This window comes from Protopterus annectens, chromosome 3.part1 (assembly GCF_019279795.1).
Source record: "Protopterus annectens isolate FY-2018-M chromosome 3.part1, PAN1.0, whole genome shotgun sequence".
NCBI classification, from domain to species: domain Eukaryota; kingdom Metazoa; phylum Chordata; order Ceratodontiformes; family Protopteridae; genus Protopterus; species Protopterus annectens.
In genome coordinates this window covers 445,739,545-445,763,185 of record NC_056732.1, presented here as the reverse complement: position 1 = coordinate 445,763,185, position 23,641 = coordinate 445,739,545, and the positions used below count along the sequence as shown (strand labels likewise).

Sequence of the window (23,641 nt, the reverse complement as noted above, 5' to 3'; positions counted from 1 at the left end):
TCTTATCTCCTATTATTAATTTTATCCCTTCAACTGCTGTAAGAATCTTCCAATTGTTCCTTATAATTTGACATATTTATTCCACATCGTTACTATAAGTTAACTAACATCTCACCTTGCCAGTATAGTCCATACTTTTCTTTGCTCTGAAATGACTGTTATGCAGTGACATGAATAAGGATAATATTGTTCCTACTACACGGAATGGTACTTTCCTTGCAGGAAATGCAAGGTTTGTGCATATTGTAATTTGAATAACTGTTTTGAGCATCCGGTTACTGGGAAGAGATGTAAGCTTAATGCATATGCAGACTGTGACAATAAGAATGTTATATATTGCAAGCTGCTGCCTAGGCACATGCTTTTATGTTGGTAAAATGAACGGATCACTCAAGGACAGATTTCTACACCGTATTAGTGGATATTAAGCTTAAAAAGACAACTAATGCTTTGAGCTAGCATTTTTCCAGTTATCCAGGCCATAGTTTTATTTTTATGATATTGGAAATTGTAAAAGAAAGTTTTAGAGGAGGTGATTTAGTCAACAAAACTAAAGTTATTGAATCTAACTGGATCACAGACCTAAGAGTTGATAGAACACTGGGACTGAATGTAATGATCCCTTTAAAACCCTTGTTAAAGGGGCAGAGGTTGAGGAAATGAGGATTCTGTCCAGATTGGCTCCATTCAGACTTGATTCTTTTTAAAAACAAATGGTTTTCTATACTTGAGCGAGATCTGATGAAGGCTATATGCTGAAAGTGCTTATCGTTTATTTTTATAGATCTGTTTGTTTTTATGGATCTATGAGGTTTTAACTTTGTCAGTATTAAAGTTTTAAAGCTGTACGATTGGTTTTATTTGTGGTGCGTGAACTCTTCTTGGTTGCAAACACTTGGCTTTTGCTGCTGCTCTCTTCTATCACTATTGGAGATGATCTTGCAATTAATAGAAGCACTTCTCTCTTCCTTTGTCCCAGGTATTCCACTGAATAACTGTCTTGACAGCCTTTCATTATCAAATTCCCATGTTCATTTCTTTCCAAATGTGTTTCCTGTAGAATAGCTGTTTGCACTGTAAATTTTTTAATATAGTTCACTACTCTGTTTTGTATATATCTGTGAGACCAATAACATTTATAGATAATATAGAAATAATCATTATGTTAAAAAGTTATTATTCCCACCTTTTATGTGTAACAGTTTTTTTTAAGTATCTACTTTCAGCTTGTGTTGATGCATACACTAACGTTAAGCAGGCTCATCTTTTATACAGTTGTTTCATGTCATATTCTTTTGACCCTATGTCGCATCTTACAAAACTTTCCAATACACCCCTAAAACCTATTAACTTAATAATAACACATAAAACTATGTACATCTTCAAATACTGAAGTTTTACCCTCCTAATAGGAACAACTGTCCCAAATTAACAGCCACACTTACAGACTGGGTTAACCTAAAAGGAAGGTTATCCATTCTAAGAGGCATGGTACAGACCGTGCTTATCCTAAGTGCTGCCTAGTTTTGTCTTATCTTTATTGCTATCCCAGATTAGGAAAGCACTTGAATGCTTTCAGAAAACATGATCTCCTAGCCATTGAAAGAAAGAAGTATTCTGTTTTTATTGCTCTTTATCTGATTGTCTCCTTGGAGACATGAGAACCAAATACAGAATTGCTTCTACAAGCATTTATTTATTTGCTAGAGGAAAGCTTTATTATATGTAATTTTTTTAAATGTATTTGCTTTCTATTAAAACATGATACTAGATCAAGCCAAGAGCCTTAATTCAGTGATTTCCCCTTATGCAAAAATGAGAAAAAGCATGTCCATACTGTAATTTTTTTTACTTTGCAGTGGCCTATATTTCTTAAAACTGAACAAGTAGAAATAGAAGAATAGAAGGAAAAAAAAAACAGGAGCACCTGATTACTTTAGTATCCCCATTACACTTGAAAATAACTGAGAAAACTTACTTTATAGCATGCAGATTATATCATACACTATAAAAATACTGCTGTTAAGAACATTTGTTTTACATAAGTTAACCCTCTCCTTGCTCTTTCCCTCTCCCAAATGTTCTTTCAAACATTAATGACATAAAGTAGGGCATATGCTTTAGATTTCCCTACAAGTTTAACAAAGTCAAAAAAAAATCCAGTATTTCCAGGTTTTCTTGTTTAGTCACATTTGACAAATATAATTAATGCTTTGTAGTCCCATATTTATTTGTCAATTTCCAAGTTGTTGGTCTTATTCCTGTTTATCCTAGTCTCCCATATCCAGTCTCTGCTTCACTGCCAGTGTACTCTCAGTTCTTTTAGTCAGCTCTTGTGCTGTTTTCCTGTCCATCAAGCATTTTCCGTTGAAACATTGGAAAAGGTTTCACTCACACAATGTGGTCTTTATTATCAGAAAAACAAGAAACAGTATCTCATGCTGTACAGCTTACTTTTTGTTGGACAAACTTTTGTGTTTCCTCCTTAGCATGTTCTGCATTTAAAAATGATTTTGTCCCTCCAGGAAAGAATATTCTGAAGATAGATGGGTATAGCAATTTGAATCTCACGCCTGCTTCTTGACATCCTTGATTAGCAGAATAAATTTACTCCTGTTCTGCCAGGTGTACAGTGAGTAATCATTTTTCACAAACACTCTACTGTCTCCCACTTTTAATGCTTTGTCCTTCTGCCGCAGTTTTGTCAGAATCAAGTACTTCTGTTGGTAGGATTGCATCTTTACTATTAAAGGTCTAGGTTGCTTTCTCATGGCCAGGTTTGGAGCATACACACAATGTGCCCTTTCAATTAACAACTCCTGCTGTGGAATACCAATCCAACATGCAGGGCAAGTTTATTCCAAAGCTATGAGAGGCACCTTGTTTTTATGTCTATGAAGATGTAGGCCCATGATTCTAGTGTCAGTGAAGCCATTGGACTTAACTGAGATACAGGAGATCAAGGAGAACTGTATCTCTAATGGCATGGCAAATGAGATGGACATCTCCCCTTAAAAGTCTAGAAGACCTTGAATAAACAGATCTTCCAGACTCTCTTGTTAGCTTAAGGCCTGTGATATTTTTGGTCAAGAGCCTTTGGAGTCTTTCTAATTGTTTGCTATATTCAGTGAAATACATCCCAGAGGGGGTCATTGTGCTTGATAACTGCTGTGATTAATGCTGAGTAAAAGCGAGTTATTACCTCTTTAGACCTTGATTGTCTTCCTTTGGCTATCAGCAGTACTAAAAATAATAGCTTGATAACTGTTGTCACATGGTCAAATTGAGAGACCCATCAACCCAGATTTCTAGGTTCTTGACTGTTTTTTCACATTGTAGTGGCACGTTGCCCATACAGTATGAAGAGGGAAGGGGTTATCTACCAAAAGTGAAGATACTGCACTTCTTAGCATTTAGTTTGAGACCATTTTTAGTACTCCACACATTTACTGTGAAAAGTTTATTCTGGAGAGTTTGGGTATCAGAGGGTGACTCAACAACTTGCACTTCACAGTCATCTACAAGTTTAGTTAGTCAGAGGTATTGTCTCTCTGTTTGAAGTAGAGACCAAAAAGGAGAGGTCCCAGCACAAACCGTGAGGGACTTCGCTGGTCACTTTCATACTTGCTGATGAGGTGCCTGCATCTTGCACTATGTGGGTTCTGTGTTTCAGCCAGTTGGCTGTCCATCTTACTGCATATGGGTCACTTTTTAAAGTGTTCAGCTTCCCCATGATGCAGTCATGGGGAATGGTGTTGAAGGCCTTGGCCAGTTCAAGATATGCCACATGCACTGCATGGCTTCCATCCACAGCCTATGTATTGCTTTCAAAGAAGTTTTTCATAGGTTCATACTAGGCTATCTGCCCTAGGGCATTTATAAGCCTAGCCAGAGTGTGTTTGGCTTTTGCCACCCATTTTAAATTAATTTTGCTATGCCCTTTTTCGAGGTTAGTATACTGTGCCTCTGTCTAACAGTGACACAGAAGTGATACCCGGGGTAAACCTACGATCTCCCATCCACTCATCAAGATTCCTCTTGAAGAGAGTCAATGAGGGACTCTGCCTAACCTGGGCTGGGATTTTATTCCAGAGTGAAGGGAGCCTCTGGGTTATGAATCTGTCCCTCCAGCATGTCCTATTTATTTCAGTGCTGAGGCTCAAGTCTCTCGAGCGCGTAGCTAGATGGGATTTGGATTTTCTGAGGTGCAGCATGTCCATTAATTCCGGGTTGGACATGGCTTTATACGTCAGGCACAGATCGCCTCTGAGCAGGCGGTATGCCACTGAGTAGATCTGGAGTTTCTTTAACCGGGCAGCATATGGCATCTGTTTGAGCCCTTTGATCCTCTTGGTGAGGTACTTTAGGGGTCTTTCCAGTTGCTGCAGGTGTCTGGTAAGGTACATCCCAAAAGGGGCATTGTACTCAATTATGGGCCTAATGAGGGATGAGTAAAGAGGCACGATGACCTCCCCTGATCTAGATGTGAATCCCTTCATGATTAGGTGGGCTATATAAAATGTTTTTCTAACCACTTTGGCCACGTGGTTGTCAAATGAGAGATTGCTATCAACTTGGGTCCCCAGGTCCCTAATTACTTCTTCTGTACTTAATGGATTATCACTTATGTGGTAATTTGTGGGCACTTTGTTTTTGCCAAAGGGGATGACAATACACTTTTTGCCGTTTAGCTTGAGGCCATGGCTCTGGCACCAGTTGTCTGTTTCTATGAGGCCCTTTTGGAGGATGCTTATGTCGGCTGGAGAGTCGATTATGGCGCCCAGTTTGCAGTCATCTGCGAACTTGGTAAGCCACAGTCCTTCCGTGTTGGCCTGTACCTCCGAGAAATATATACCGAACAAGGGAGGTCCCAGGACTGAGCCTTGTGGGACGCCACTTGTAACTGGTTTGGAGTCTGACATGGCTCCAGCAATTCTAACCATGTGGGTTCTGTCCTTGAGCCAGTTTGCAACCCATCTAGTGACATAGGGGTTTATATTTAAGCTGGTGAGCTTATCTATAATGCCCGAGTGGGGTATTTTATCGAAGGCTTTTGCGAGGTCCAGGTAGGCTGTGTGGACCACCTTCCCTTCGTCAATGGCCTTGGTGACTGTTTCAAAGAAATCGACTAGGTTTAAGAGGCAGGATCTGCCCTTAAAGCCGAACTGGGTAGGATCCAGTGTCTGTAGGTCCCCAATATCTTTATTTATGAGGTCCATGATGATCCTTTCCATAGCTTTGCAGGCCAAGCTAATCAGGCTTATGGGGCGATAGTTTCCAGGATCCGTTGAGGCATCACCTTTGTGTAGAGGGGACCACTGTTGCTGTACGCCACTCTTTGGGTACATATCCTGTAGTAAGGCTGAGATTGAACAGTAGTTTTATGTTTGGGTTTAGCTCTTCTTGGAGTTCATGTAGGACGCAGCCCGGGACACCGTCTGGTCCCACTGATGCTGTGCTTTTTGCTTTGGAGAGGGCAGCTCTTACCTGAGCATCTGAGATGTCAGGGGGGCAGCACTCTGCTGGGATAGATATTTGCCCTTTTGGTGGGGAAGGGGGGAGAAGTTTGCACTGAACCTGTCAGCTAGAATGTTGGCAATGTCTGTGGGTTTGATGTATTTTTTGTCATTTTGGACTAATTCTGAGCATATCTGGGAATTCCCACCCAGGTTCCTAACATAACTAAAGAAAGCCTTGTGATTATCCTTAGTGTCCTTTGCAGTTTTTCTCTCGAAGCTGGCCTTAGATGATTTTATGAGTGCCCGTAGTTTTCTGCTAATACTAATCAGAGATGCCTTCCCTTTTTGGGATTTTCTCTATCATGTAGTAGCTTCCTCCTTCTATTGTATAGTTTGTTTATGGCTGGGGTCCACCAGACAGGACGTCTGCCTTTGGAGGATTGGGTCTTGGTTTTATTTGGGATTGCATGATCCATGCATTCCTGAAGGTGTTCAGAATGCGTTTATAAATGATTCTGCAGTCTGGGCCGTATTTTCCACAGGCTCGGGGGCTTTGAAGGATTCCACCTCGGTTTTGAGAAGTGTGAAATTTGCTTTAGAGAAGTTTTTCACTGTGGTTTTCTGGGCAGGGGGTTGGGTCAGGATGTGAATATCCAGTGAGATTAGTTTATGGTCTGATCTTACCAGTGAGGGATACATTTCTAGTTTGGAGCATAGAGTCCCCATGTTGGTGATGATCAGGTCCAGTATGTTTTCCCCTCTTGTGGGAGTGGTAACAAGTTGTTCCATAGCATTTGAGTTTATAAATTCTAGGAACCTTTGGGCTAGGGTGTTGAGCTAGATTAATGCTCCCAGTCTATGTTTGGGTAGTTGAAGTCGCCCAATATAATGGTGTTTGGAGAGACCTTCATATTTTCCTGTGTTCTCAGGAAGGCCGAGTGGGGTTCCTGGGTTTGGGAGGGTGGTCTGTAGCAGGATATAAACTGGAAGGCAGTTTTACCCACTGTTAGTTGCACATGGATAGTCTCTGATGCTTCGTGCTGTGCCACCAACCTGGAGGTGTGGGTATCTTTGACGAATATTGATACTCCCCCTCCTTTTGTGGTTCGGTCCAAGTTTTGGGGCCGAAAAGCGTGGTATGAGGTATAACCTGGTAGTTCTGGGGTGCTCTTGGGAGCCTTGAACCAGGTTTCTGTTACTGCACAGATATCGATGTTCTACATGCTAAGGAGAGTTTTGAGTGCGTGCATCTTGAGGTTTAGACTTCTGGCGTTGAGTAGCATTACTCTTAGTTTCTTATCCCTTGTGATACCTATGGAGGTGGGTTTGTCTTTTGAGCCTTGCCTAAAAAAGGCACTATGGGGGAAGCAAGAGCCTTTGCCAATATCCGAAAGCCCAGGGGTGACGGGTGCAAGCCGTCCCTAGCGAAGCATCGTGGCTTATCAAGCATGTCATCCCAGGCTGTCAGGCATTGGATCCCCTTTGAATGACACCAATACTTAAGCCAATTGTTGAAATTGATCATCTTGTCTTCATATTGTGGCATCATTCTTGGTGAGGGTAAGATGCTACTCAAGGTCAGGGTCATACCGGCCTAGGCTACATGCTCAGAGAGCTCCTCTGTCTCTTTTCATGTAGTCCAGGGAGGTACATCTCAGGTCATTCAAACCAGCATGGACAATGACCGAGTCATATTTGTACTTGCCTTGGAGTGACCTGAGTGCTTGTGTTATGTGGCGGATCCTAGTGCCCGACAGGCAGCTCACCGTGACCTTGTCCTTGTTCAGCCTGGTGAGCGGGACGTCAGTGTGCCTGACGATAGTCACCTATTACAAGTGTATCAGGTGTGTTGTTTAGCCTTAAGGGCTGTGACTGTTCGGCACACTGGCTTTCTGAGCTATATGTTGCACATGTTTTGTTTTGGGGTAGCGGTTGCTTGGGTGTCTGCTTTGGAGGTCTCTGCTGCTTAGGCAGATTTTTATTTAGAGCCTCCTAGTATGTTTTTGTGTGTTTATGTGTTTGGTTTGCTGTTGTGGTAGGTCTATGTGAGACTGGAATTGTAGTGAGTGTGGTTTCCTTCTCCTCCTGACTGGTTATGCCAGTACTAAGTTGAGAGAGCTTAGCCTCCAGGTTGGCTATATGGTTGCATCTCTCACGTGTTGGAATTTGTTGGGAGGAGGAGAGGGTTGTCTGTGTACATGAGGCAGTTGTAACATTCCCTCAAGATTCCCAGATTCACCAGCTGGACCGGAGAGGAGATTGACAACTGACCTTTGGACATGCTAGAATAGTATTGGGAATTCCTTTATAATTGAAAAAAAGGGCCAATGGGGAACAAGGTACTCAAGGGGAGTTTGTGAGGGTGTAGTGCTTTTAATTTTTTAGTGCTGAGTTATATAATTGCTTTAGTGAGCAAGTGCCAGGTAACTTAAATGCAATGTGTTACAGGTAACTTAAATGCAAAAATGACAAACAGTAACTTTCTTTCAAGTGAAACAAGGAAATAAGTACAGTAAGCAATGCAGATATCACTAGGGATCCACAGAAGCGCTGAAAAGCCGCGTTTTAGGTGGAATTAGCGTTTCAGGGAAATAACAAGCAAACAAACAACAAGCATACAAACAAAGCTAGATTTAGCAGGCCTGGATCTAGTCTATGCTACAGCAAACAAGGTGTATCAATTTCAGTAAGAAACAGTTCAAATATGCAGGCACTATAAGCCTTTAACCAGAAATTCCCAGCTCAGAAGGGCAGAGTCCAGCCTCTCCTCCCACAAGAGTGCAGACCACGAACCTTCTTAATGTAAAATAACTGGCCTGAAGCCCAAGTGCTTAAACCAGAACTAATACACTTTTAGAGTAACAGACACTGAGCCCTCAGTCAGCAGTTCCCAACTTAGAAGGATGTAGGCTACCTGTCCTGCCACCACAGTGCAGGCCACAAACCTTCCTAATGTGAAACAACTGGTCTGAAGCCCAAGTGCTTAATCCAAAAGACTTAGAATGATAGCTACACTTTAATCAAGTTACTACCAAGCAGTAATAAATACAATTGAATATTTTAAAGAATGCCCGGATTAGTGCTCAAGTTATACAAACAAAGCTAGATTCAGCAGGCCTGGATCTAGTTTATGCTACAGCAAACAAGGTGTACCAATTTCAGTAAGAAGCAGTTCAAATATGCAGGCACTATAAGCCTTTAACCAGAAATTCCCAACTCAGAAGGGCAGAGTCCAGCCTCTCCTCCCACAAGAGTGCAGACCACGAACCCTCTTAATGTAAAATAACTGGCCTGAAGCCCAAGTGCTTAAACCAGAATTAATACACTTTTAGAATAACAGACACTGAGCCCTCAATCAGCAGTTCCCAACTTAAAAGGATGTAAGCTACCTGTTCTGCCACTACAGTGCAGACCACAAACCTTCTTAATGTAAAACAACTGGTTTGAAGCCCAAGTGCTTAAACTAAAAGGCTTAGAATGAGTTACACCAAGCAGTAATAAATACAATTGAGTACTATTAAGATGACGCAAAAGCAAAATAAAGTAGGAAGAAACACAAATACAGTAAAAGCAGATACATTTTTTTTTTTTTTTTTTTTGAGTGAGCAAATGAGATGGGCCCGGGAGTTACAGGACAGAAACAAGTGCAAATGCAGGCCTTCAAATCAGAAAGTTGAGAGAGATGGAAGGCCGCCCAAACGGCCAATAACTACAAATTCTGGGCCAGAACCACTTCTTATGTGGTAGACAGGTTACCTAATGCTTACCACTCCCACTGATAAGCTAGAAGGCTTCCCTCCAACACAGAAAGGCTTGGGGGGCTCAGAAGCTTACAAAAAGTCCTGGATACAGCAAATCTGTATCTGGAACACTAATTACTGGAAAGGTAGGAAACAGGCTTACAATTTTTTTTTTTTTTTTTCAGAAAAGTAGCAAAAACAGTAGTAAAAACAATTCACATGCAGTGCAAGCTGGCACACTTGAGTATGTAGCAATATTAGTCCACACACAGTTTCAAAAAATGTAATTAAATTAAAAAGGACTAAAAGCAAGTGCAGAAAGGGTTTATTAGGTAGAATGCGGTAAAAAGATGGGACTCTGGGAGTGACCTAGATCAAATCTACAGTGGGGCGGGCACTGCAAAAGCCACCAAATTTAAACTACAACCAAGAACAGGGAGGGGGGGGAGGGGAGACAGTTTCAACAGAGATGTGAGGAATCACAGTACAAATTATAAAACCAGAAAAATATATACTGATCTCTGTATATTTGCAGAACAGTAAGACAACAGATATCTAAGCAACAATTTAGCTCTATAATACAGAATAATACAGAAAAATATACTCAGCTCTATATATTTGCAAATAGTCTTGTAAGGCTCTCTCTCAGTGCACAGGTTCCAATTTAAATGCAGACTGTTTTTAGCAGGCCTGTTTTTAGCAGGCCTGTTTTTAGCAGGTCAAATTAAGGGAACCTGGAGTTAAGCAACACACAAGCTATAAAAAACGGTTATATCCGCTGAAGACAAGGCAGAAAATGGGTGGGGGGTGGGGAAGACCGTTTCAACAGAGATGTGAGGAATCACAGTACAAATTATAAAACCAGAAAAATATATACTGATCTCTGTATATTTGCAGAACAGTAAGACAACAGATATCTAAGCAACAATTTAGCTCTATAATACAGAATAATACAGAAAAATATACTCCTCTCTATATATTTGCAGATAGTCTTGTAAGGCTGTCTCTCAGTAGATTTAATAACTATGATTCATCCTTCATAAAACGAAACTGCTTGGGATAAAGTGTAATAATCCTGATATTGTAGTTTAGTATGTTCCATGGTTTTGTTGATAGGACTTGTAAGGCAGGTAGGTCTGTAATTATCTGGGTTAGTTGTAAGGCCATCCTTATGGAGGAGCATGACCACTGTACTGGTCCACTGATCAGGGATGAAGCCAGTAGCTAAACTGAGGTTAACATTTTAAGGAGTGGAACTACAAGGGCATATTTAACACAGTGAAGTGGTTCCTGTTTCAGAAATATTTCTGGTCTTGGTTAGCACTTAAAATGGTCATTAGAGATAATTGGGGGAGTAAGGGATTTTGGTATTTCAGGACTGTGGATAGAAGTCTTAGGAGTGAAGTTAAATCTGTTTGTGAGGATGCTGCAATATCTAATGGATCATAATAGGAGATCTCATTAATCCATTCACAGCAATGTACAGTATTATTTTAGTTTTCTAAATAAAGAAGTATAGACCCGTTATCTTTGGCTTCAAAGGTCATCCTAAGTTCATGGGCTGCTTTAGTGGACCTGTTAGTATTTATTTATTTTGTTTTATTTTATTTTAATATGGTTTTATTTCTTTTGTTGTCCATTTATTTTTTTTTTTTTCTCCGAGTCTTCAATTCAAAAGAGCATATAGGTCCTGGACTGAGATGAGAAGCGAAGTAAGGAGGTGACTGCAGTACATGAGACCAGTCTATGCTTCTAAGAAGGACTTTTAAGATATTTAGTAATGAACTTGTAGAATAGCTGTTTGCACTCTAAATTTGTTTTTTTTTTTTTTGTTGTTGTTGAGTTTATTTATGGTGGTGAACCACCAGTGTGTTTTATTTTTGAATTTCCCATGATACTTGGCTTTCGTAGGGACTGCTAGCGTTATACATTTTTCAAATTGTATGTAGAACTCCACAGTGAAGCTTGCTGCTGTAGCTGGGTCAGAGGTGGTGCAGTCTTAGATGAATTTTGGAATTTTTTCATTTGGAATTTTTTCATAGAGTAGGTTAAGGTTATAACATTTGTAGTCCTTAAATTTATTATCGTTTTCTGTAGGGGCCAGATATCACTGGCAAAGGAGATAGCAGAGGAGTAGTCAAGAGGCTGCCATGTTTGTAAAAATCAGGTCAAGAATGCTGTATCCTCTAGCAGGTTAGTTTATAAATTCCTCAATTGAGTTTTTGTTTATGAAGTTTTGGAATTTTTTTTTTTTGGGGGGGGGGGGGCATATCCTGTATTGGAGATATGTGTCCCAGTTTATTAAAGAGTATTTTAATTTTTGGGCCCTTTTATTGTTGGATCTTTGGCAGCTTTTTGGCTAGTCAGATGGTAGGAGAAACCAACAAACCTTCTGTAAGAAAAACAACAACCACTCTATGCTAAACTTCCGAATTACTGACATTTGAGGCAATATTACTTCTGTCCACATGTAATCCCCCCCCCCCCCAAGGTGGCCAGTATCCATTTACCTTCAGACTAGGTTTGCTCTCTGCCAAAGCAGCCTCCTACTCCTTTAGTACCTTCATTACTGAATATCTTAAAAGTCCTTCTTAGAAGCATAGACTGGTCTCATGTACTGCAGTCACCTCCTTACTTCGCTTCTCATCTCAGTCCAGGACCTATATGCTCTTTTCAATTGAAGACTCGGAGAAAAAAAATAAATGAATGGACAACAAAAGAACTAAAACCCTATTAAAACTCAAAGACCAACCATGGGCTAACTGAAAAAATGAGCCTGTCCCCTGCAACAAGAGGTCATTTAGTCTTTCTGAGATACCTGGCAAAATAAATAAATGTCCAGCATCATAAAGCATCAGTCTACAGGGAGAGGCAAACCACTGTGGTCTGCTAATCAAAAAAAAAAAAAACTTTTGTAAGAAGGTTATCTAACAAGTGAATTCCTCCATTTCTTCCAGTGGTCATGTCTCTGCTGATGGCATCCTAACTGAATTTGCCAGACTTCAAAATTGCCCCCACCTGCCAAATCATTATTCTCTCTGATGAGCAAGGTCTTTTTCCAGTCTAGCACTGCCGTATGTTAATCTGCTAGATAAAATACCCTCCCACAACCCCCACCTCCTGACTTTCACATCCCACTCACTTTGTTTCTCATGTTGTGAAAAGACCATACTACTATTTTTACCATACCATCCAGTTGCACAGAATACCTTCCGTGATATCTGAAAAAGAAAATCACAATCTTCTGCTTTTTAACTGATGTTCCATTCTACAACTTGGCCCCTTACCATTGTGCCAGCCTTAGGAAAAAGTCCTTGAAACTGCCATTTCCTAAATACATGGGTTATTAGTTAGACACCAGCAGGGCTTCTCTTCTAGGAGTGTCATGACTGTCTTGATTATGGCAGATTACATCTTTTCTAATACAGGAAAAGGTAGCCTCACTTTCATGAACCTCAGAAAGTCTTTCTGCCTTATTCATAAACATCTGTGAAGAGCTCTCATTTGAGCAGGCCTCAACCCCACTACAGCAAAATGATTTTAAAGTTTCATTTTCTGTCAGAACTGGTCCTTAGTTTTCCAATCCTAGCTCTCCCCTTCCCTTGTCTCTTCATAAAAAGCTGTCCTCTGAATTTCCAGAATTTCAAATAATACTTTACAGCAGTGACTTAATGACATACAGTTCTAGTCTTTTCCATCCATCCATCCATCAAAAAACTGTAGTAAGACCTTACTTGGCTCTTCCAGTTTTTACTTAGTCCCAAGATGACTTATCCTGTGTTCTTCAGGACAAAGCAGTAACTTTTAAGTCATTCCCCTCAATTGGCACATAGTTGGGCATGAAAACCAAAAGGGATTGCGTATCTTCAAGTACATGGGGGTTGTTTAAAGATAGATTGTCTGTCCTTCAGACACAACATAAAACAAATTAAGGCCAAACTTTATAAAATACTCTCTTCGGCCTTGAAGATTCCCTGAAGACTACAGTACCATCAGCTAGGGAGTCCTTCCGACTCTGCCAGATTGTTCTACTAGTGGAGGAGGAAATATTCTTTTCTCTTTTGTTTACTGTATAACCAGTTTTATTTTTTTAATACCTGTGGGTCATATTAAATGCCTTTAGTCTGAATAGTGACTAAGATTGGTGCTTTAGGATCAGTGTATTACCTCATTTAACAAACTCAAATTATCTGTATTTATTTGTTTATTTACTTTGTGTCCAGTAACTTAAACATGTCTTAAGATGTAGAAAACCGGAGTATTCCAAGAAAACTGGTGTGAACAAAGGGAAGATAAGCAAACTTCATCTAGACATCATTCGGCACCAAGGAATAAGCTTCATAACTCAGAGGGAGCAGCAAATTGCCATCTAAATAGTAGGGATACTAGAGGAGTTCCATTATTCCTGAGAACAAGAATGTTGGTATTCACCCGAAAAAATTGCATTTTGATACCATTCCCCACTCAGGAATCATAGAAAAACTCGGTAAGCTAGGCATCAACCCCTATATCACTAGGTGGGTTGCAAACTGGCTCACAGATAGAACCCACAGTGTGAAAGTAGCTAACTCCAAGTCAGACTGATGACTGGTCACGAGTGGAGTCCCACAGGGATCGGTCCTGCGTCCTCTCCTGTTTGGTATCTACTTCTCAGACGTCCAATCCAACACGAAGGTACTCTGGCTGACAGAGTTTGCAGACTATTGCAAGTTGGCAGCCATTATTAACTCCCCAAGTGATGTTGACATCCTACAGAAAGGCCTCACTGAGACCAATGACTGGTGTCAGAACCATGGCCTTAAGCTCAATACCAAAAAATCTGTCATCATCCCCTTTGGGAAAAACCCAGTTCCTGTGAACTACCACATTGATGGTAGTCCACTGAACACAGAAGGTGTTATAAGAGATCTGGGAACACAGGTTGACACCAACTTCTCTTTTGACCACCACACTGCCACTGTGGTCAGAAAGCCCTTATATGTGGCACATCTCATTACTAAGGGTTTTGCATCCAGGAAGAAAGAGGTCGTTGTCTTCCTCTACTCTTTCTTCATTAGGCCAGTCATCGAGTACATTGCCCCATTTGGTATGTACCTCACTGGACACTTGCAACAACTGGAGAAGCTGCAAAAGTACCTCACAAAGAGGATCTTAGGCCTTAAACACTTGTCCTATATGGGCAAACTCAAAAAACTCCAACTATTCTCTGTCTCATATCGCCTACTTAGAGACAATCACTGACCCAGCTCTATTAGAAATGCTACATTTAAAGAAATCCCAATCCCTCTGCACCACATGCTCCAGAGACCTTAACCTCATTACCACAACCAACAGAACATGGGGGGGGGGGGGACAGGTTCATAACCCAGAGACAGCCCATGCTGTGGAATAGACTTCCCATACATGTCAAACAGAGCACCTCACTGGCCCTCTTCAAGAGAAATCTTGATGAGTTGATGGGAAATAGAAAATTCACCCCGGGAATCACTCCATTGGCTGTACTTGACAGAGGCATTGGAAACTAAGTTCGGGTGGCACGATGCCAGGGTAATCCTATGGGCCAGGCTTGTAAAGGCTCCATGGCCATTAGCCTAGTTACACACCTGTGAACCTATGAACATATGAAACTGCAGCCGTTTTTGGTGATGGACAGGAAAAAACAAAGATGTACTTCATTGTGTCACTGCTGCAAAGGATGCACTGTGCATCATCTGAGGATACAACCTCTGGTAATACAGCATGTTGTCCTCATCATGCTGTATTTAAATTAATCCTGAAAACATCATTGACATCTAGGAACAAAATTCAAGCTGTAAACCAATTTGCTCCTCCTGCCCTAACTTACAGTTTTGGAGTGATTGATTGGCCCCAAAACGTGTTGGTAGATTAGATAAGAAAACAAGAAAGATGCTTGATGCTCACCAAATGATTTATAAAAAATCAGTGCATACCTAGATTATATATTCCCTGTTTCGAAGGAGATATGGGCCTCCGTGAAATTGATTACATGCATAGATTTGCAATTGTGGGACTGCATACATCTGCTGACCTCACAGTACCGAAACATTGTGAAAGTTTTGAAACATGAGGAGAATAATTCTAAGATGACTTCCCTGCTTAGTCTAGCAGAAGCAAATCGACGTCAAGCAGAAATGGAAATCAAACCAGAAGCAGATAAACATCAGGCAGCAACTGAATGTGTCAAAAAACAAAAGAAAGAATGTAAGATGAAGGATCAGATGATAAGGCAAGAAATGTGGAAAATGCGTAAATATAGTTGCAAGTATAGAAAACGTCTGGAAGAAGCTCATGTTGATCAGGACTGAATGCAGGAATGGTTAAGGAGAGGCAAATGTAAACCACCAAAAGATGAAAGGTTAATGTTGGTGGCCCAAGATACTGGACTATGCACATGTTGGTTTACAAAGTCCATTGAACATGTGGGATAAACCGACAAATGTAGGTTTTGTAAAACATAATTGGAAACAGTCGCACACCTTATTGCTGATTGTGACATACTAATGGCAGAAGGACTGTATACTGAAAGGCATAACAATGTAGCAAGACTGTAGCACTGGGGATTGTATAAACATTATGGTAATGAAGTAGCTGAAAAACACTGGAAACAAGCCACAGAGCATCACAGAAAATGAAGGCGTCTACATCACATGGGGTCGCACAGTATCACAGAAATGAAGTCTACATCACATGAGATCACCCATTACCAACAGTAACAGTTCAAAAGACAGGTGTAAGAAAAGCAGATATAGTAGCCCATGAAAAGAAGACAAAAGTAGCATTGGTCATTGAAATCGCTACACCCAGTGACTATGGTGTCTTGTGTACTGAGAGACATAAAGTCATAAAATATCAGGCTTTGCAGGCAGAAACAAGGGCAATGTGGAAGAAAGGTACCCAGACAGTTCCAATAGTAGTAGGAGCAACAGGTCTTATAAAAAAGAATCTACAGTCATATTTAGATATGTTACCAATACATGTAATTCCATACAAATTGCAGGAGGAGTCATTACTGGACACATTGCGGTTGCTGCGAAGAGCACATTTGGTTGACATCGAAGATTGAAACAATACTAATTTTATGAACTTTAAGTTTACTTTGACTTAGGAATGAGGTCCATTCCCTTCATTGTATTAGAAACCCAAAAGATTTGGAGAAATAAGAGTGAAGAATAAAAGCCTTCTTTACTTGTGTTAAAAATCTCAGAAATAATGCCCAGCCCCATCATGGTATTAGAAACCCAAACAATTTGGAGAAATTAAAAAAAAAGTGAAGGAAACTTTTTTATATTTATTCATTTCTGCTGGTAGCTGGCATGTTCTCATCAACTTGAATGCCATATTAGTTCATCACAGATTCAGTGAAGTAATGGCATCTGATTATGGCAGCTTTTGTTTTGACTTTTGAATTGTTAATGCCTTTTTACTGTTTGTCTGCATATCATATTTTTCTTTGGTTTGCTACTATCATGTATCTATATTTCTGTGTCTTATCTGGTCTGAAAGTGACACACAAGATTAGCTGTTGCACTTTCGTAGAGTTAATGGATCAAAAACCGTTGGTCTAGATCTCTCTGTTCTGTCTGGATCACTTTTGTTCTAGTGGAACATTCATGGTTATTAGTTGAAATGAATAGCCAGATTGACAGATTGAAAGGCAGATAGGTAGCTAAACAGAATGAGAGTAAGAGATGGTTCTTAACTGCAGAATTCCAGCAGCTTCTATTCTAACCAGATGACTGACAAAGAATTAATGCATAAATGGACAGCATCTTTGCATGTATGTAATGAACTATATAACTTCATCGCAGCTCTTCTGTACTCCCATTGGAGCCCAGCTTTTCTGACTCTCATACTGGGGCAACCGCTAGGTAGTCGCAGCCTCTTCTCATCTGTCACAAACTGTTCAAGGTTGAAAGCTGCAGAATAAATGTCTTACCATCCTTCATTCATCTGGACCTGTGTATTCTAGCTGAAATGAGGTTGGAAATGTATCAAGCACCTAGTTGCATACTTAGAGTTGAAACTTCAACTCATTTGCCAGGATCAGGATCTCTTTGGAGCTCTTTTTACTGTTCTGTCTTAAGAGCATAAAAGCCAGTCTTGTTTCTGAATCACTATATTATAATTAGTTTTTTAACTGACTGACAAATGAGGTATAATGTTGTGTATACTCTGTAGTAATGTGAAGTACATGTGAATATTTATAGTATTTACACAAACAAGGAAAAACTGCTAGTAAGGATCATAAGAATGAAAAAAAAAATTGTGCTAGCAAGAAAAACTGGTTTAAAGAAGGAATTTTGCTGTCCACTAAAGAGGGAAGAGGTAAGATATTGGTAGCAGCTGTTTGTGTTAATGTTGGGAATGCTAGAAGAAAATGGGTTTGAGATAGGGCTATGAAAAAAGAATTTTGCAACAGTTTTTTATTTTGTTCATGAACGGGCTGGTATTGTAGTAGAAATATTGAAAGACTGAGGAATGAGCTTTAAAATGCTAGAGAGTAATCTAAACTTTTGGGGCAAGTCTGGATGGTTTTGAGGTTACATGTTTTATCTTTTTGAAAGATTATAAAATTTCATGATGTTGACATATGGCAGTTTATTTCCTGGTCTCGCATTTTATTTGAAGCCCTTGTTATCCTAGGGCCGATTCCTTTTGTCAACAAAGCATGGGAGAAATAAAGGCAATGAAGGCATTGATTTTTTATTTATTTAACATTTGTTTACCGGGGAGGTCTGAATGGACTAGTTGCCCATTTTCGGCAGAGGCCCGGGGAGAAAAGCTCCACATAAAAGAACATAGTATAACAGCACAAAATTATCTAGATCAGAAGAATTGTGCAGGTCATAAGGAAAGCATACTATACAATGGAATTCCAGTCAGTGTTTATCCAACAACGTACAGTTGTGTAATTTGCAACATACAATAATACTGTCAAAAATTATATATTCATCAGAGAAGTAAGTGGGAAAGAGTTTGAGGGTGGGCTGAGATGGGGAAATGTCAAGGAAGTTCAGCCTGATGAGGAGCAAGAGCATAGCCAGTTGTCATTTAGATGGATTTTAGCAGGTTTTTGAACTGTGCTGGATTCATTGTGTTTAGTATATTCTGAGGGATAGAGTTCCATGCTTTAGAGATGTGATCAGAGTAAAGAGTCTCCGAAACTTTTGTAACTTTTAATAGAAGTTTGTTGGAGAATCTTAGGGTCCTGTTGTTTAGGTGAATTTGTACTAGAGTGGGTTAGGGTAAGCTCGTTTAAGGATAAGAGGTTAATTAGTTCAAGCCATTTGAGTTATTTTAGAGCAAGGCACTGATGGGTTCTGTAGGATAGGTTGGTAAATCTGGCTATCTTGTTTTATCTTGACATGTTTCAAGTTTGATTAAGTCATCTTTCTTGAGGTTTGTGATTATAGGGGAGGCGTAGAGTAGGGAGGATAGTACGTGGGTCCTGGCCATTGCTTGTCTGGAATAGTTGGTTAGATAAGTGTTCATCCTGTAAAGAGAACCCAATTTAATGTGGGCCTTTTTAATTGCAAGTGATATTTGCTTGTCAAATTTTAAATTATCAACAGTGACACCTAGTGGTGCTGCGGTAGCATTGTCACCTCACAGTTAGACGTTGCCCGTTCGATTCTCAGTTAGAGCGTCTTCTGTGTGGTAACATGCGTGAATGGGCGTTCCTTCGTTGAAGATTGTGCGTTAGGCCCGGCAAGCCAGTACGTAAAAATCTACTGCCAATCATTAGCGGACTGGAGTTCCGCTGTGGCGACGCCTAACCGGGAAAAGCCGAAAGACACAAACATCAACAGTGACACCTAGTAGCTTAGTTTCTGAGGTTGGTTCAATTAGTGTGTGATTGGATGAGGTGATTTTAAAATCTTGGTTGAGGTTATTAGTTTTGTGATTGTTGTTGGGGAATAGCATTAGTTTGGTTTTGTTGGGGTTTAGGATGAGCGGATATTTATTTAGGAAAGATTCAATGGCTATGATGGATTTTTGAGTAACTTGTAGGTGTGGCGGGGGGGGGGTACGGCACAGATGACAGTGGAATCATCTGCATATTGTATGATAGTAGCAAGGTTAGGTACAGTGTGGAGATTATTGGTGAGGACTGAGAAGAGTAGTGGACCAAGTACTGAGCCTTCTGGAACACCTACTGTTTTGTTACAGGGACCCTCTCAAGGCGAGCGCACAAGAGAAACAATTAGTAAGTTCAGATGTTTAGAGGTGAGAGTGAAGTAAAGTAAAATAAGGAGGATTTAAATTAATGTAAATAGAAAAATGTCTTACTAGCAGTGGGGTAAGTAAGGGTGGGGAGTGTCCTTAGATTCTTAGTCTGTTAGGCTAGAGTTTTTTGTTTTTTTTATAAAAAGTTTAGTTTGTACTTAGGCTGGGAATATTTAAAAATAGGTGAGGGGGAGTGTGGAAAGAGGCTAGTGAGATTAGTGTGCATGCCCAACCACAGTATAAGCTGTAAGAGTAAAAATATGTTTATGTATTTTCTTAAAAAAACTAATAAGGCAATTGAGAGATGTACGTTGAGCACTCAGGTTTTTAGTAGGTCTTATTTGGTTCACTTATTTTCTTTGCCTTGAGGGGGAGTCTCCAGCAAGGAATATTCTGGGCGGAAGACATAGGGAGAGCCAGTTCTTCAGTTGAGGAAACTTACAGGTGTGCACTCTATATCTCAGAAGCAGAGGCAAGAGGCAGCTGCAGGGTCCATGGTTAGTTAAGGAATAAAATTATGCAATAGTTTAAATGTGGTGGATTGTTCCATGTAGTTAAGTTGCACAAAGTCTGTTTTGCTTTTTTTTTGTTTGTTTTTTTAACCCAGATGGAGACATTTAACCTGGGACTTCAGGAATGGCCAGTGGTAAGTTTGCATTGAGATGTCACTTGCAAATTTGGCAGTTCAGTTTTGTCACTAGCTTTGCTAGTTTGTTAGTGGGGTGGTGGTGGTGAAGATTCTGTGAAGGTGTTTTGGAAACAAAACTATTTTTAAGATTTTCATTTTCTTGCTTCAGATGTCAAATATTGTTTTATTTTATATAGGCTATCTAGTTGTTGATATACAAGTTTGATGATATTTCAACATAAGTAGTGAAAATCATTTTGTGGGGACATTATTCACTGTTGCTTCTGCTGCTGTTAGCCCCCTTCATTCTCTCTTGACGTGGTTGAGACTTGACCAAGAGGGGGGGGGTCATCATTTAGGCAGCCATTAGGGGATTTCCTTGTATGGCCCTAACCCCATGGAGCATGCCCAGTAACACGTCAACGGTTTGGTTGCACTGGGCATCAGAGTGTGTGTCACTTGCTTGGATGACATAATCCCCATTTGCTCCTGAAGTCAGTGCACCCTTAAGTTCTGTGGTCTTCACCATTGATTCAACAGCAAGAATATGCAGTTCCAGACATGCACACTCATATCATCCCCCACCCCTAAAGAGAGGTGAGCTGTCACAGCTATGTCACTCCTCTGCTTTCCCCTCATGACATTTTTAGCCAGTACGAAAGACAGTGGTTGAGGTCAGGTCATACAGGTCATAGTCATGGCTTTATCCCTCTATGCCAGCACAGCTGGCTAGAGAAAGTAATTTTTGATACATAAAAATTTATACATATTTATCTAGACAGTGGGATTGGTTATAGTACATTTTGAGAAGACTGTTTTCAGGAAAACTACATTTACCATGTAATGTTTCTTTTGTCTTTTATTTCTCATTTAGAAATCTGTAGGTATAGCATAGCTCTTGTAGATAGAGTGCACTCGAGCTCTAGAGTATCCATTCAGGTGACTTGGGGTTTGTATCTTTGCTGTTTGCAGATAATATTGACAAGTTAGCTTCAAGAGACTGTGAGCTCTTGCACATGCTGTAGCAATTCATTATGGAGAGCGGACTGCTCTGTACAGGTAAGGATGGAACAGCAATTATCTTGGAGTAAAGGTAGAGCAGTTCAGGAGACTGAACAACAGATTAGTGCAGTGGTGGCAGTACTGTGAGTGTTGTACCAAACTTTGGCAATGAAGTAAAAATTGAGTCATAAGACTACAGTCCCTGACACTCAGCAAGTAGCACACTCACCTTTGGTGCAGAAGGCTGTGAGCTCTATCTCCACACCAGGTACCTGGATTAATTTTACAATACTGTCACTGCAGTCCAGCATAGAGGGGGTGCTACACTCCTATGTGTGCTGTTTTTTGGATGAGACATTAAACCAAGGTCCCATCCACTTCAGTTGGTTGTGTTAAATTGAATTAACAGCATGCACACAGAGTGTGCAACTCTATATTCATATAATAAGAGATTTATTGAAACAAGCCGACCAAGCACTACTGTGAGATTATTAACATTTTCTTTATAACACAGATATATTGCTGTCAGATACACTGCACTTCCTCAGCTGAATTGGATTACCAAAATGGCCACTACAAAAGTCTTTTTTGTAGTTTCAAAACTTTGTCGTTGATCAAAACAGTCTTTTCCTGCATTGAAGCCTTCTTTGTCTGCATCCTTCTCAGTCCAGTGCAAACCAGTTCTCAGCAGGCCGAAATGTCCTTTCATTGATAGGATAGTTTGTAACTTTTTCTGCTGTGTTAGCCATTTCCCTTTTCAGTTGAATGTCTGTGTACATTCAGCTGTTTAGGATATTTCAACAAGCTTCTGTTGTTAATGCCATTTGTTACAAAAACCTTCAGAAGTATAATAATTTTTGTTCAACACAAGCACATTCTGTTAAGCCAATGCATATTTTGTCACGTTATTGTGATTACTAGACCTCTGCTACTGTGAAGTAAAAACAGTTCTATATAGTTTTCTATTAAATACATGTTATTAATTATGAGGAAAACCAGTTTATACAATTCTATCATTTACCCCTTTTTATTTTGAAAACCAAAACATTTTCAATCAAAATTTAAATCAAACTTTGAATCTTACAGAAAAATCACATGTCTGTTGGTTATGTTACATTTTACCACCTGCTTTAGTTACAATAGATACCCGATTAACAATCCTTTTTAATACAAAGTTTAACACACTTGCACGTTATTATGATCAACAAGATAATGGCTACTATAGCAATTAAAACTGTGATAATAGTTTTTCACCTTCCCAAAAATAACCCATTTAACCAAACATTCCAGTCACTGTTCCATGTCTTTTTAGCCTTTACAGATACTAGTTGTATTCTACTTAAGTGTTGCATTATAGATTTTCTGTTGTCTGGAATACATGTACATCACTCCTTGTTGAGCAGAGCGCACAGACCCCCCTGTGAAGCAGGTAAGTAATCAAGTGCCATCCTGTTCTGTAGTACCATTGTCCTAATGGCTGTCATTTCCACTGGTTATGAATGTAATTGCCCCAAATGTGGCATTAGCCAGTACTTTTAATAATTTACTGAGCTTTCTCAATTCCCATATACTCTTTACAGCTCCATATGCTGGAAAAAAAATCCTGCTCCAGCTATTGCCCTATTTCCTAAATCCATACTCTTTTTCCCTTTTGCATCTTCTGCATTTATGTCATGACTGTAGATACATTATTGATCTAATGTACCAATACTGTTTTATTCTTTCTTTTTTCTAACCTTTCTTATTTTACCTTCAGGTAGTTCTTTAGTTAATCTCATTGATGGTATTACATACCTTACATAACCCTATTAAAAACTCCTGTTGTCCACCATGGCAGTAAAACTTGATAAAAAAAATCAAAACTTTAATAAAAAAAAGAATATAACATAAAACAAGCAGTCCTCAGTCTTCAGATAAGTGCTTTCGGCAAATATGCCTTCCTCAGATTGTAAAAAAGAACTGTTCAGCTTTTGTATTTATAAGGCATCACAGCCATTCATTTGTGACACGTCCTTGTTGCAAACCAAAAGGAGGCCAGCTAGCAAATAGGTATAATTTCCTTCATTAAAATTAAAGGCGCAGTATTTCTTTTTACTATGAGATTGTATATGAGAAAACTAGTAGCTATGTATGTGAATACATTATAAAAATGAAGCAACATTCAAGTAAGCTTGCTGATCGTATTTCTTCTATTCCTAAGCGCAGGTTTTAATGGCACAATGGTGTTCAAGCCTGGTAATCTGTTCGCTCTTAAATTAATTATCCAGCATGTTTCCCTTAACTCTGTGCGATTATGAACATCGCCTCCTCTTGTGGTCTGACAGACTGCCTCTATAGCCTTAAATACAAAGTGATGTGAAGGAAACTGTACTATATGGGCTGCTAAGGCATTATTGGGATCTTTCTGTTTGATGTCCCTTAAATGTCTAAGGATACGTTCCTTAAGACGTTGATCTGTTTTACCAACATAGAAAGCACTACATTGGCAGCAAGTCGCTAAGTATATAATGTGGGAACTAGTACAGTCAGCATAAACATTAAAATTGTACTGTTGCCTGGGGTAT

General features: G+C 39.8%; 1 protein-coding gene across 3 annotated transcripts in view; it reads left to right on the top strand.

Moving 5' to 3' along the window:
- GALNT11 (polypeptide N-acetylgalactosaminyltransferase 11) overlaps positions 1-23,641 on the top strand; it is a 1,380,327-nt gene that overhangs the window by 262,189 nt on the left and 1,094,497 nt on the right. The gene's annotated exons all lie outside the window — the stretch shown is intronic.